This window comes from Alexandromys fortis, unplaced genomic scaffold, assembly GCF_014885135.2.
Source record: "Alexandromys fortis isolate MF-2015 unplaced genomic scaffold, M_Fortis_MF-2015_v1.1 scaffold_2_1_26212458, whole genome shotgun sequence".
Classification (NCBI taxonomy): Eukaryota; Metazoa; Chordata; class Mammalia; order Rodentia; family Cricetidae; genus Alexandromys; species Alexandromys fortis.
In genome coordinates, this window is record NW_026067930.1 from 12,273,606 (window position 1) to 12,282,333 (window position 8,728).

Genomic DNA, 8,728 nt, shown 5'->3' on the forward strand with positions numbered 1-8,728 from the left:
CTCTGACTACTTCCTGTGTGCAGATAAAAACCTAACAAGTCTATTCCCTGACTGCCAAGATGGCCTCATGTTTCTGTTGCCATGCCTTCCACTCTATGATGGATCATACATCTTATGATTCCTACTATAAGTCAAAATAAGCCTTTTCTCCCTTACATTGTTTCTTGTCAAGATATTCTATCACAACAGGAGCATAAAATTCCAGAGAGTAAACAGCCATGCTCGATAGAAATCCAGTATAACGGGACTTCAAAAGGTAATCTGTCTATGATTTCCTCTGCGGGATCAAGGCCGGTGATTCATTTACCCATCCTGCTTGCACTAACTGCCATAATCAATGGCGCTGACACCAGCCCATCCTGGGGAGTTCTTCTTTTGTTCCTCACTGTGAGGAAGAAGCAAAGCTCTTAAACCCAAGCAAGATTCATTATTTTTCCTCAGCACTCAAGGCTTTTGCTATCTGTTTGTTTATGTATTTGTTATGAGTATGTGTGTGTGCCTGCTTGTCTATATGTGCACCACATGTGGGTCAGGAGAAAGTGGTACAGTCCCTGGAACAACAACAACAACAAAAAAAAAAAAACAGACAGTTATGAACTGCAGGTGTGGTGCTGGGAATTGAACCCAGGTCCTCTGTAAGAGCAGCAGGTGCTCTCCCCATCCCCATTGAAGCTCGTTTTACTACATCCATTTTAAGACCACAGTTAGCCTGGTGTAATTGAATACCAGAGCCTGAATGACATATCAATAACAGAAACTTGCTGATTATGGTAAGGAGGCAAAGATTAGAGCCCTGACAGACGTGGCATCTACCCCAAGAAGATATCTGTGCATAATACAGTCACTGCCCAATTCTCTTTATTTCTTCACTTGAAGGAAGCAGAAAAGGGGCTCTCTGGGGTCTCTTAGAGAAGGTCTTCCATTCATGAGAACTCCATTTTCATGACATTATCTCCTCCTGAGGCACTGTCTCCAAATACCATGGCATTGGGGATTAGACGTCAACAAATGAGTTTGAGAGGGACACAGAATTTCAACCTACTGCCCTGTAGTATTATTTTTTGTGATCCTTTCACACCTTAAAGCAAGTAGGTTTCATCTGTTTATACATATAGAAAATTGAGGCATATACAATAAAGTTGATTATCAGCACTGGGTCTAAAATGTGAAGCAGAATTTGTCTCTTCTTAAATGAGCATACTCCCCTCAAAAAAAAATAAGTGTGCTCTTGAAAATGTATGTAAAAATGAAATATGTGCCACTTGGTAAAGAACAGACATGGAGAAAAACCAGAGAATCATCAGGTCATACTTCAAAAACCCATATTCCACAAAATTTTAAAATTCAAAGGAAATGGACAATTTTCTGAATAGATACCCCATACCAAAATTAAATCAAGAACAGATAAAGAATTTAAATAGATTCCCTGTGATAGAGAATAAGTGAAAGCCACATGTATTTAAAATGTAGCATCATTAATAGCAAAAAGTTTGACCTATCTTAGGAAGAAGTGGGGTATCGGAAGCCAGTAATAGTATTCATTTCAAGCAGAGATTCATTCCCCTATGCTCCTGGGCAGACAGCCTGTATGACTAAGATCATAAATGCCATGGCTACTCTGAGGTCATTGTGAGACAATAATAGTCCTTGCTGATAAAAGAACTGGTTAGTCATCAATTCCATCCCATTTGCCAACAAAGGAAAAAAACAACATTTGAAGATCAGCAACCACTATATTCCACTGGGACTGGATTCCTACGGGGATTAGGATCTCCAAAACCTCTCTGCAGTTGTACGCCTTCGATTCATTTAGTTTCAAGGGAACTTGAAAGACATCCACATCCTCAAAATTGTTCTTATCATTCACAAAAGAGACTTTCCCACCACCCTAAGGAAGCTGGCTACCAGAGCTCCTGAAACATGGACAAGAGAATTATTAACGTAATGCAATGAAAGGTGGCCGGTTAGGACCGGGGCTGCCACGGCAACCTACTTCTAAGCCAAACCACAGGTGATGCTTGCCTCCCAAGATTGCTGGGAATGTTGGAAGAAACTCAGTTTAAGGTTATTTTATTACTAAATAAGCAGACCACAGACCATGGTTGTGAAGGACACATGAGGCAGGAATCCAGATGAACACACACTTTGTACACTTCTCCAGTTAACCACAGAAGTGGCCTCGAGTTGCAAGACAGCACACAGGCAAGGGTGAGAGTGATACAGAAGCAGGAATGCTATTTATAATCTTAAGTTTGTGGTGTGGGAGAGCATAAGTCTATCCTGACAAATCAAGCAAGTCTTTCGGCCTGAGTTCTAACTGGCATCATGCAGAGATGTAGGCCTAGGTACCCGTGGTGTACTTTGCCTAGAATATGTGAAGCCCTCTTAGCTTTAGGTTCCTCGTTTGTTTTGTGAGCAGAGTAAAGTCTGTCTCGTTGGCTTTCTATTGTTTGAAAACTTATTTCTAGCTGGTGGTATTGTTTGGGCATGTTGTAGAACCTTCAGAGAGTGAGGCCTTACTGGAGGAGGAAGCTGGCCTTGCTCTGTGTCATTCCTATTTCATTCAGGGATATTTGATCCACTGTACAATTGAATCTGGAATAGTAACCAACTATTCCTAATTTTCATTCCTTTTAGCACATATGCTGTCAAAGTGAGCATCTAAGACACATTGTTTACCTAATCAGCTGCCAAACTACTTCCCAAAGAAACACAGTGTTCATTCACATTCCATTATTTACAACAACAACAAAAAATGGGAGCCATCTCTTATGTACCATACACTATGCTGGGAGCAGAGGATGGAGCTTTATAAAACAGGCATGGTTAAAGTGAACACTTTACTTATTGCCCTAAATGTAATACTCTGATAATGACGAAATGGTGCTAATCATAACCCCAACCCTAACCCTAACCCTATTGTTAAATCAGCAATATATAAGAGTATTCTGCTGAATTAAAGCAGCCAATCTTTTCTATTGAAAAATATTTTATAAAGTGAGGGAAGAGAGGCCATAATTAATAATTTCAGGTAAGGCATGGAGCTGAGAAAATAATAGGGTGGAACAATAGTTGGTGATTGACAAAAAAAAAAAAAAAAAAAAAAAGGCTACTTTGGAAGGAATATTTTTTTGGTAGGAAGGCAGGCCACACTAAGAAATTGATTTTTGAGTGGAAAAATAAGGAGCAAGAATTAGCCACCTAGGGAAAAATGAGCAAAAGCGAGGGACTTGCTAGGCGAAGGATGCAGAGGAGACTTCCATGGATGATGTAGGTGGAGACATTGAAGTGATGCTGCCAGTCCAGAAATATGAAAATACTCTCCAGAGATGTTTCAGCAGTTTCACAACCCTGACCCAAAGACTCCCGTCCAGTGGATTCAAATAGCCAACAGTGTGTATGTTTACTCAGATATATCTATAAACTTTTAAAATAGTAACAGCAGGTGCACTGAAACATACTGTTTAGAGCTTGAAATCTCAGCGGCCCCATATGGTTATCTTGTGCTGTTTGGGTAGAGTTTAAAATAAAGCTTCTATCCCTTTCTTTGTGCATACAGTCTGTGTGATAGCATATCATTAGTTGGGAAGATTATTAGTTGAAGCCGCTTCTTCTTGGGATGTAAGATATATTTATTTATATAAACAAGTGTTTGTTGCTGTTTTATACTTCTATTGTACTCGAGCACCAGGAAAGGATAAATGGAGCCAGTGAGTAGTTCTATCATATTGTGGGGTAAGTGATCCAATAAAAACTATAGATGCTACATGTTTCACAGATCACCAGAAGACCATGATTTTATTTTGCTGTTATAGCTTTGGGTTTCTCTAATTGGTGCATCCATAACAACGGAATGAGCAACCTTCAGATGTCAACAATTCAAGCTAGAACAGACTCAAAAGCTCGTAGTCAGTTTAACCAAAGGACACACAGGAATTGCAAGCCAAATCCTTACCTAACTAACTTTTACATCTATTTTTCCATGTGAGTAGAGGCTTGTTTGACACAGCAGAACAAAACAAGGAAGAAGAGCCAAAGGTAAATAGAGCACTGACTCTATTATGAAGTAATTATCATCTCTGGTCTTCAATTCCACATGTTCATTTCGTCAAAACAGCCTCAGGATTTTTTTTGCATTTATTGACAGTAGAAATAAACATAATAAATCAGAAGTGATGCAACATTGACACCCCAATTTCTTTAATAGATTTAATTGAGTTTCCACATAAGATTTTGCCTGAGGGGGGAAAAACATTCATTGCTAAAGATAATCAAATATAACAGAGACTCATCTCCTCTTTCTCTGGTGCTTGTTTGGATCTTTCGGAGAAACTTTGTCTTGGTCAACCTCAGTTGACTCATCCCTCGCAAGGTCAGTTACAGCTTATTGCCTGAAGGACACGACAGTGATCCAAACAAGTGTTGACACTCCTATTTGAAAAATCAACAATTCTCTGGGTTCATAAAGTGCCAAGAACAGAATCTTCTAGGACCTAGTGTGAGGTAGTTGACTTCCATTGATCAAATCTATCTCATCGTGTGAGGCCCACATGAATAAAACACATACAGGCCAGAGTTCTTCCAGAAAAATGCAGCTGTCAACCTCAGAAGACAAGTATGTGCTGTGCTTCTTAGTTTCATTTAAAGAGTCAAATTCAATCCATTCCTCCCGGAACACTAGCTTTATTACCATGGCTGCAAGTTCCACAGGGGGAAAAAATACCACAAAATATGCTCAAAGTAGGTGAACAGTCTGTGCTGCTGATGGGACAAATAGAGAGCCATTGAGATGCAGTGCAGGCACACAAAATAGCTTCTGTGCTTCTCCTGAAGCCATGATAGGAACTAAGGGTGCAAACCACAGTGGCTTCCAGAGAGGAGAAGGCCTGGCGCTGGAGTAGGGTGGTGACATGGGTCCATGCAGAAACAGAGAATCTTTCTAGTATGGGTGCTGGGGTACAGTGGAAGTGGGCTGGAGAAGGAAAAAGACTTACTTCCTTCTTTTACATTTACTCTGTCCATAGGACAGGAAGACCACCTGTTTGCTGGGACAATATAAGACTCTGAAATAAAGACCGAGTCAACCATTGATCCTGAGATCCCCTGAGAGTCCTTTAAATTCTTTTGTGTTCCACATTCTCCCCTTTAGCAAAAGAAGAGAGAAGAAATGTCAATAATGTAGCCATATGTATTAAGTTGTCAAGAATTTCTGAAGCCAGCAATCTCTTGTGATTTGATTTAATGCAGTGAAATATGAGAGAATAATTAAGATCTGTGGCATGTAGGTAGGTGGTAACGGTTATATCTCAAGTTTACAAAAGAGAACAAGTTTCGGACACGTTTTCCAATATTCACCTTTATCAGTGGGCAACAGGCTCTGGTTTTAGGGATGAGCACACTGATTGGTTACCCCATATCAAACGGCCATCCCTAAAATTATAATGTATAAGTAACATTATATAGATTGAGCAGATTGTGCTTATGTAATTTATATCTATGATAATTGTATCTATATATGCTATATCTCACAGATATTAAACAACAATTAGTGACAAAGAGGCTGTGAATTTGAAAAAGGGGGGCATACATGGGAGTCTTTTAAGGGATGAAATGGAAGGGGAAGTCATAAAACTATATTATAATGAAAAATAAAATAAATCAAGATGGTCTGGTTTTAAATTATGGCTGTTACAAGATTTTTTCAGGACTTTATTTCTGTTAAGTAATATTCAAGTAAGAACTTGACAATTGTTATATAATGTGATTTCATAAAATGAATTTTTTAATTAAAATTGTTTTGAAAGGATAAAAGGCAGTATTTTTCCAAAGAAAGGTAATTGATATGCATTAATGCAAACACACGAGTATACGACAAGGAATATTTGGGGGGGGGAAGGTTAATTTGATTTGTTGTTTGACAACAGTACACAGTATCATGGTGAAGAAGGAACAATAGCAGCAAGGTTTACAGCTATGGCTACAGAGAAATGGTGACTTTTCCTTGGCTTTCTCTTTTTCTTCTTTTCTATTCAGTATGGGGTCCTAGCCTACTGGGTGATGCCACTCTCTTTCAAGGTAGATCTTCTCTCTTCAGTTCTATCTTTCTACAAAGGCTCACAGAACATACCTAGAGGTAAGTCTCCTAGGTGATTCCAAATACAATTGCCAAGGAAGACTAACTATCACGACTCTCAGTGTATTAATGGATGGTGCACTTTTATTTTGAAGCTTGCTTATGAAGTGAGAGCCTGCAGTCAACATTGACGCCGTAAATAAAAGCAAATGCAACCTTATCATCTGGCATGCTGTTGTGAGACATTCATTTTCATATGAGGCAAGTGAGAATCACGCTTTGAATACTATGATTCAGTTTCAATTCCAATTAAATTACTTTCTTTTCCCTGAGACTTGAGCTCAGCTTTATGCTCCCAGCCTAAACTATAGCTACAACTGATACTTTACCAGACAACAATTTACGGATCAATATTGTTTAACATCCCATGAAATAAGCCCTAACCTCTATGATGTGAGAACATGAGCATTTATGAAATATTATCACGGATACTATATTTCACAATGAAGCAACAGCCATAAAACCATCAAATAGACCATTCAAAGTCACAGTGTTCCTAAGCTGTATCTGATTCAAAACCGACAAGGGGGCTCCCGTCTAGCATAATCAATACTGTCTACCAATAGGTATGCTGGTCCACTTCAACATAGCAAGGTGCTAAAAAACAGACAGCTCCTGAGAACAGAAGCTTCCTTACCTCGCAAATCAGCAGGTTTCGGCTGCCATGTTTGGCTCCAGTGAAGGCCTCAAGGCCAGTGGCACAATGGAGAGCCTGTGAGGGTGAGAATTCAGGTTAGCAGGCAGGGAGCAGCAGAGCACCTCTGTGTCCCTATTGAATTTCCACATCTTCTTAAGGCCATCATCACACTGAAGGCCCGGCTTTCAGCCTGAGAACCCTTGGGGAAGAACCCCAAAGTACATCCCAGCCATAGCAGTAACTAATCTTTAAGAAATCATTATGCTCAGCCATTGTGTGAAATATTTTGCATTCGTGATATTATATCCTCACAATGACCTTAAAGACATGTTGAATCGTTAATCCTGTTTTCCAAGAGAATTAACAAAGGCCCAGTGGTTCAATCACTTGCCCAAGGCCCAGGTGGAATGTAAACTGCGCAATCCAACCCTGCCCCCTAACCCTGAGATAATCCTCTGTATCTCAAATGTACAATAGCACTCAGAGCTTTGGCTTCTCGGAGAGGAATGGTAGTCATTACTCCACTGAGAGGACAAATTATAAAAGTGCCACAATTGTAAAAATCATTGTCATACCAGGAAGTCTAAGAAAACTGGAAGACCTAGACTTCAAAAATGAAAAGACTATTTCTAAGATGACCTGAGAACCTGTCATTTCCTCTCGGAAGGCATTTGCTGATTCTGGACATAGGCAAAGACTTGGGTTTGGGAACGTCCAATGGTTTTTAGTGGATGAAAGAGGACAATTGCACACATTCAACAATCTTCACCCGGGACATATTGCAACCCAGAGGCACATCAGCTACCAGAGCTCATGAGCAGACGTGGGGATTTTGAAATACAATTGTAAGATATGTGGCCTAGGGACACGAGTTGAGTGCTTATGCTGGAAGCAGGAGGACCTGAGTTCAATTCCTAAGCGTGTAAAGCTGAACACAGCTGTATGTCCCTCCAGCTTCAGTACGGAGGGGTGAAGACAGCTCCATAAAGATCCCTAACCAGTCAGCACATCCAAGACACTAAGCTGGAACTATAGGAGACCCTGTCTCAGGGTAATGTGGTAGCAAGGGAAGACATCCGATGACCTGATTTAGCCTTCACATAGACACACATAAGCTAGCACATGCAAACATTCATGTATAGACAACACACACACACACATACAAACACACCACATGTAAAAAAAGAAAACATGCTCCATGAAATTTCCATCAGAAAAGAGCCTACAGCAATTTTTTTCACACTAGACATCTTTCTTGTTTAGATGCTATGTTAGGGTTTAAAGAGAAACATGATAGGGATAACATCTAAAAAAGATATTAGAAATAAAATAAAATCATAAAAACACTTGATTAATCCAGAAGATGATACAAAAAGAGGATTGAGAAGCTATGACAAGGAGAAAATGAATATCAAGACATGGGCTTATGCATGGCTTTATTAATAATGAAATTATCCATACATGTATTGTTCGTCCCAGTTCACTGACAAAACTATCGCTCTAGATTTCAAAAAGAAGTGAAAATAAAAGATGCAATGATAGGCTTTTTGTGAAACTCATTTATAGCGATGTTAGAGCTGCGAAACAGAATTACAGGAAAGAGCTGTTTCACGTGGGTAACAAGAGACAGCTGATATGGCCCTCGTAGCTTTAAACAGAGGCAGGGTTGACTTTAAAGTGGGAGCCATCATTAGAGTTGTCATCAAAGACGTTTTGCAATGATAGAGAGCTGAGTTCAACAAGAAAACATGAGCATCCTAAATTTGTAGGTACTTCCTAACACAGCTTCAGAAACATATTGTTCGGGTTCTGGAGTGAAATTTGTAGACACTCACATAGCTTTGGAAATGTATTGTTTGAGTTTCAGGGTTTCGGGGGGGGGGGAGCAACAACAACAGTAACACTCTTTGCAGACGTCGACCTGTCTAGACCCCCGCCTCTGTTCCTTGTAGCCCACC